Source organism: Tasmannia lanceolata, unplaced genomic scaffold, assembly GCF_043159265.1.
Source record: "Tasmannia lanceolata isolate RefF3 unplaced genomic scaffold, GAP_Taslan_0.1 ptg000012l, whole genome shotgun sequence".
NCBI lineage: Eukaryota > Viridiplantae > Streptophyta > Magnoliopsida > Canellales > Winteraceae > Tasmannia > Tasmannia lanceolata.
Genome location: NW_027518689.1, coordinates 14,070,001 through 14,077,500, shown reverse-complemented (window position 1 = coordinate 14,077,500; position 7,500 = coordinate 14,070,001).

Sequence of the window (7,500 nt, the reverse complement as noted above, 5' to 3'; positions counted from 1 at the left end):
TGGGTTGGGCTCCCTTGGCCTTCCGGGCGCCTTGGACGCTGTCTTGGGAAGACCATGGGCACAAGGCCATGGCATATAGTGAGGAATGGACCACGGTTGCCAAGGCTAGGCATATAGAGAGGAATGGACCACGGTTGCCAAGGTTGCGCAAGTTTTGGGCATTTTTTGCCCGGATATGTCCAAGTATGCCCCGATAGGCCCGTTACGCCCCGGTATGAACGCGTATGCCCGGATAGACTCGGTATGCCTTGGGATACATGCGTATGCCCCGATAGGCTTGGTACGCCCCGATGCGCACGTGTGCCCCAGTAGGGCTCGGTATGCCCCGGTATGTACGCGTGTGCCCCGATAGGCCCGGTATGCCCCGAGATGCACACGTGTGCCCCAATAGGGGTCGGTATGCCCCGGTAGGTACGCGTGTGCCCCGTAATGCACGTTTCGCTGATCTCCCCGCATGTCCCGCCCCTATATGTAATACTTACTTACTTACTTACTTTCTTTCTTGCTTGCTTGCTTTCTTGCAATGGTTGGGAGTGCCCGGCATGCCCCGCTGCAGAGACCAAGGGCGCAATGACTTGGCACCGCGGATGCCGGGACTCCGGCACTTCCCGTGGCACTGATGGTTGGTTCCAAAGACAAAAGGCCGTGCAAGGCCACCGCACCGCGGATGATTTTGCTCGTGCTGGCGCCTTTGTGTGGCCAAAGAACATGCGCGAATGCTCGTGTCGGAAGGGTTGGTGTCCTGGCCCCGTCGGGTGTCACGAATGCTCGGTTGCGAAGACCATGGGACCAAAGCCATGGCACGTCGGATGATGGCTCCAGCTGGCGCCCCGGCACTTTCTGTGGCATTGATGCTCGGTTTCAAAGACAAACGTGCGCAGGGCCAGGGGACCGCAGATGACTGCTCGTGCTGGCCTCGTTGGGCGGCATTGATGGTCGGTTGCAAAGAAAATGCGCGATTGCTCGTGTCGGGGACTGGCAAGCCAAGGCCAAGCGAGCCATGGCAACGCGGATGATGGCTCCAGCTGGCGCCCCGGCACTTTCTGTGGCATTGATGCTCGGTTTCAAAGACAAACGTGCGCAGGGCCAGGGGACCGCGGATGACTGCTCGTGCTGGCCCCGTTGGGCGGCATTGATGGTCGGTTGCAAAGAAAATGCGCGATTGCTCGTGTCGGGGCCTGGCAAGCCAAGGCCAAGCGAGCCATGGCAACGCGGATGATGGCTCCAGTTGGCGCCCCGGCACTTTCTGTGGCATTGATGCTCGGTTTCAAAGACAAACGTGCGCAGGGCCAGGGGACCGCAGATGACTGCTCGTGCTGGCCCCGTTGGGCGGCATTGATGGTGTGTTGCAGAGAGCATGTGCGATTGCAAGTGTCGGCCGGGTTTGGGTTCCCTTGGGCTTTCGGGCGCCTTGGACGCTGTCTTGCGAAGACCATGGGCACAAGGCCCCGTCCTGGCCCCTTGTTCGATTCGCTCTCGTCTTGCGCTTGCTTCCAAGGTCCTCCATGACCTTCCCCATGGCCTTGCTAGATCCCCCCCATGACGCATGACCTCTGTCCGTTGGTTAGTTTTGAGTGCACACCATGCCCGGCTTGGCACCGTGTTGTCGCGTGAGTGGCATTTGGATCGTGCATGGTGGTGGGCTACCTGCCAATGCGCACAAGCCTTGCACACTAGCCTTGCGCACGAGCCTTGCACAAAAGCCTTGGACACAAGCCTTGCGCACAAGCCATGCACACAAGCCTTGCACACAAGCCATGCATACAAGCCTTGCTCACAAGCCTTGGGCACTGGCCCATCGCACTAGCCTTGCACACAAGCCTTGCGAACTAGCCTTGGGCACGAGCCTTGCGCACTAGCCTTGGGCACTAGCCTTGGGCACTAGCCTTGGGCACTAGCCTTGGGCACAACCCTTGGGCACTAGCCTTGCGCACCAGCCTTGCCCACAAGCCTTGCACAGCAGCCTTGCACACTAGCCTTGCATACAAGCCTTGCACACTAGCCTTGCACCCAGGCCTTGCTCACTAGCCTTGGGCACTAGCCTTGCGCACTAGCCTTGGGCACTAGCCTTGCACACAGACCTTGGGCACGCAGGCCTTGCACGCTAGGCATGCTTGGGCAAGCAGCTCCCGCAACAAGTCGGCGAGTGTAGGCATGGTTGGGCGCAGATCCCGCATCGTCTCGTCGCGTCTGGGCGCAAACCCGTCGCGTCTCGTTGCGTCTTCAGAAGTCGTCGCTAACAGCACCTTTGGTTGCCACTGGTGGTTAGGCGGGTTGGTTGCGCAAACCCTATAGGAGGGTGGCATGCTGCGGGGCGCTGGAATGCGCAGGTTTAGGGCGTTTTTGCCCGGATAGGCACTGGAATGTGCTGTTTTTGGGCGTTTTTGCCTGGACAGGCTAAGGAATGGGCATGCTTTGGGCGTTTTTGCCCGGATAGGCACTGGAATGGGCTGGTTTCGGGCGTTTTTGCCTGGATAGGCTAAGGAATGGGGCATGCTTTGGGCGTTTTTGCCCGGGTAGGCACTGGAATGCCTGGCCTTGGCTGGGCATTGCTGGGTTGGGCTCCCTTGGCCTTTCAGGCGCCTTGGATGCTGTCTTGTGAAGACCATGGGCACAAGGCCATGGCATATAGTGAGGAATGGACCACGGTTGCCAGGGCTAGGCATATAGAGAGGAATGGACCACGGTTGCCAAGGTTGCGCAAGTTTTGGGCATTTTTTGCCCGGATATGTCCAAGTATGCCCCGATAGGCCCGTTACGCCCCGGTATGAACGCGTATGCCCGGATAGACTCGGTATGCCTTGGGATACATGCGAATGCCCCGATAGGCTTGGTACGCCCCGATATGCGCACGTGTGCCCCAGTAGGGCTCGGTATGCCCCGGTATGTACGCGTGTGCCCTGATAGGCCCGGTATGCCCCGATATGCACACGTGTGCCCCAATAGGGGTCGGTATGCCCCGGTAGGTACGCGTGTGCCCCGTAGTGCACGTTTCGCAGATCTCCCCGCATGTCCCGCCCCTATATGTAATACTTACTTACTTTCTTTCTTTCTTGCTTGCTTGCTTGCTTGCTTGCAATGGTTGGGAGTGCCCGGCATGCCCCGCTGCAGAGACCAAGGGCGCAATGACTTGGCACCGCGGATGCCGGGACTCCGGCACTTCCTGTGGCACTGATGGTTGGTTCCAAAGACAAAAGGCCGTGCAAGGCCACCGCACCGCTGATGATTTTGCTCGTGCTGGCGCCGTTGTGTGGCCAAAGAACATGTGCGAATGCTCGTGTCGGAAGGGTTAGGGCGTTTTTGCCCGGATAGGCGCCTTGGATGCTGTCTTGTGAAGACCATGGGCACAAGGCCATGGCATATAGTGAGGAATGGACCACGGTTGCCAGGGCTAGGGCTATAGAGAGGAATGGACCACGGTTGCCAAGGTTGCGCAAGTTTTGGGCATTTTTTGCCCGGATATGTCCAAGTATGCCCCGATAGGCCCGTTACGCCCCGGTATGAACGCGTATGCCCGGATAGACTCGGTATGCCTTGGGATACATGCGAATGCCCCGATAGGCTTGGTACGCCCCGATATGCGCACCTGTGCCCCAGTAGGGCTCGGTATGCCCCGGTATGTACGCGTGTGCCCTGATAGGCCCGGTATGCCCCGATATGCACACGTGTGCCCCAATAGGGGTCGGTATGCCCCGGTAGGTACGCGTGTGCCCCGTAGTGCACGTTTCGCAGATCTCCCCGCATGTCCCGCCCCTATATGTAATACTTACTTACTTACTTTCTTTCTTTCTTGCTTGCTTGCTTGCTTGCAATGGTTGGGAGTGCCCGGCATGCCCCGCTGCAGAGACCAAGGGCGCAATGACTTGGCACCGCGGATGCCGGGACTCCGGCACTTCCTGTGGCACTGATGGTTGGTTCCAAAGACAAAAGGCCGTGCAAGGCCACCGCACCGCTGATGATTTTGCTCGTGCTGGCGCCGTTGTGTGGCCAAAGAACATGCGCGAATGCTCGTGTCGGAAGGGTTAGGGCGTTTTTGCCCGGATAGGCGCCTTGGATGCTGTCTTGTGAAGACCATGGGCACAAGGCCATGGCATATAGTGAGGAATGGACCACGGTTGCCAGGGCTAGGCATATAGAGAGGAATGGACCACGGTTGCCAAGGTTGCGCAAGTTTTGGGCATTTTTTGCCCGGATATGTCCAAGTATGCCCCGATAGGCCCGTTACGCCCCGGTATGAACGCGTATGCCCGGATAGACTCGGTATGCCTTGGGATACATGCGAATGCCCCGATAGGCTTGGTACGCCCCGATATGCGCACGTGTGCCCCAGTAGGGCTCGGTATGCCCCGGTATGTACGCGTGTGCCCTGATAGGCCCGGTATGCCCCGATATGCACACGTGTGCCCCAATAGGGGTCGGTATGCCCCGGTAGGTACGCGTGTGCCCCGTAGTGCACGTTTCGCAGATCTCCCCGCATGTCCCGCCCCTATATGTAATACTTACTTACTTACTTTCTTTCTTTCTTGCTTGCTTGCTTGCTTGCAATGGTTGGGAGTGCCCGGCATGCCCCGCTGCAGAGACCAAGGGCGCAATGACTTGGCACCGCGGATGCCGGGACTCCGGCACTTCCTGTGGCACTGATGGTTGGTTCCAAAGACAAAAGGCCGTGCAAGGCCACCGCACCGCTGATGATTTTGCTCGTGCTGGCGCCGTTGTGTGGCCAAAGAACATGCGCGAATGCTCGTGTCGGAAGGGTTAGGGCGTTTTTGCCCGGATAGGCGCCTTGGATGCTGTCTTGTGAAGACCATGGGCACAAGGCCATGGCATATAGTGAGGAATGGACCACGGTTGCCAGGGCTAGGCATATAGAGAGGAATGGACCACGGTTGCCAAGGTTGCGCAAGTTTTGGGCATTTTTTGCCCGGATATGTCCAAGTATGCCCCGATAGGCCCGTTACGCCCCGGTATGAACGCGTATGCCCGGATAGACTCGGTATGCCTTGGGATACATGCGAATGCCCCGATAGGCTTGGTACGCCCCGATATGCGCACGTGTGCCCCAGTAGGGCTCGGTATGCCCCGGTATGTACGCGTGTGCCCTGATAGGCCCGGTATGCCCCGATATGCACACGTGTGCCCCAATAGGGGTCGGTATGCCCCGGTAGGTACGCGTGTGCCCCGTAGTGCACGTTTCGCAGATCTCCCCGCATGTCCCGCCCCTATATGTAATACTTACTTACTTACTTTCTTTCTTTCTTGCTTGCTTGCTTGCTTGCAATGGTTGGGAGTGCCCGGCATGCCCCGCTGCAGAGACCAAGGGCGCAATGACTTGGCACCGCGGATGCCGGGACTCCGGCACTTCCTGTGGCACTGATGGTTGGTTCCAAAGACAAAAGGCCGTGCAAGGCCACCGCACCGCTGATGATTTTGCTCGTGCTGGCGCCGTTGTGTGGCCAAAGAACATGCGCGAATGCTCGTGTCGGAAGGGTTAGGGCGTTTTTGCCCGGATAGGCGCCTTGGGCACAAGGCCATGGCATATAGTGAGGAATGGACCACGGTTGCCAGGGCTAGGCATATAGAGAGGAATGGACCACGGTTGCCAAGGTTGCGCAAGTTTTGGGCATTTTTTGCCCGGATATGTCCAAGTATGCCCCGATAGGCCCGTTACGCCCCGGTATGAACGCGTATGCCCGGATAGACTCGGTATGCCTTGGGATACATGCGAATGCCCCGATAGGCTTGGTACGCCCCGATATGCGCACGTGTGCCCCAGTAGGGCTCGGTATGCCCCGGTATGTACGCGTGTGCCCTGATAGGCCCGGTATGCCCCGATATGCACACGTGTGCCCCAATAGGGGTCGGTATGCCCCGGTAGGTACGCGTGTGCCCCGTAGTGCACGTTTCGCAGATCTCCCCGCATGTCCCGCCCCTATATGTAATACTTACTTACTTACTTTCTTTCTTTCTTGCTTGCTTGCTTGCTTGCAATGGTTGGGAGTGCCCGGCATGCCCCGCTGCAGAGACCAAGGGCGCAATGACTTGGCACCGCGGATGCCGGGACTCCGGCACTTCCTGTGGCACTGATGGTTGGTTCCAAAGACAAAAGGCCGTGCAAGGCCACCGCACCGCTGATGATTTTGCTCGTGCTGGCGCCGTTGTGTGGCCAAAGAACATGCGCGAATGCTCGTGTCGGAAGGGTTAGGGCGTTTTTGCCCGGATAGGCGCCTTGGATGCTGTCTTGTGAAGACCATGGGCACAAGGCCATGGCATATAGTGAGGAATGGACCACGGTTGCCAGGGCTAGGCATATAGAGAGGAATGGACCACGGTTGCCAAGGTTGCGCAAGTTTTGGGCATTTTTTGCCCGGATATGTCCAAGTATGCCCCGATAGGCCCGTTACGCCCCGGTATGAACGCGTATGCCCGGATAGACTCGGTATGCCTTGGGATACATGCGAATGCCCCGATAGGCTTGGTACGCCCCGATATGCGCACGTGTTCCCCAGTAGGGCTCGGTATGCCCCGGTATGTACGCGTGTGCCCTGATAGGCCCGGTATGCCCCGATATGCACACGTGTGCCCCAATAGGGGTCGGTATGCCCCGGTAGGTACGCGTGTGCCCCGTAGTGCACGTTTCGCAGATCTCCCCGCATGTCCCGCCCCTATATGTAATACTTACTTACTTACTTTCTTTCTTGCTTGCTTGCTTGCTTGCAATGGTTGGGAGTGCCCGGCATGCCCCGCTGCAGAGACCAAGGGCGCAATGACTTGGCACCGCGGATGCCGGGACTCCGGCACTTCCCGTGGCACTGATGGTTGGTTCCAAAGACAAAAGGCCGTGCAAGGCCACCGCACCGCTGATGATTTTGCTCGTGCTGGCGCCGTTGTGTGGCCAAAGAACATGCGCGAATGCTCGTGTCGGAAGGGTTGGTGTCCTGGCCCCGTCGGGTGTCACGAATGCTCGGTTGCGAAGACCATGGGACCAAAGCCATGGCACGTCGGATGATGGCTCCAGCTGGCGCCCCGGCACTTTCTGTGGCATTGATGCTCGGTTTCAAAGACAAACGTGCGCAGGGCCAGGGGACCGCGGATGACTGCTCGTGCTGGCCTCGTTGGGCGGCATTGATGGTCGGTTGCAAAGAAAATGCGCGATTGCTCGTGTCGGGGACTGGCAAGCCAAGGCCAAGCGAGCCATGGCAACGCGGATGATGGCTCCAGCTGGCGCCCCGGCACTTTCTGTGGCATTGATGCTCGGTTTCAAAGACAAACGTGCGCAGGGCCAGGGGACCGCGGATGACTGCTCGTGCTGGCCCCGTTGGGCGGCATTGATGGTGTGTTGCAGAGAGCATGTGCGATTGCAAGTGTCGGCCGGGTTTGGGTTCCCTTGGGCTTTCGGGCGCCTTGGACGCAGTCTTGCGAAGACCATGGGCACAAGGCCCCTTGTTCGATTCGCTCTCGTCTTGCGCTTGCTTCCAAGGTCCTCCATGACCTTCCCCATGG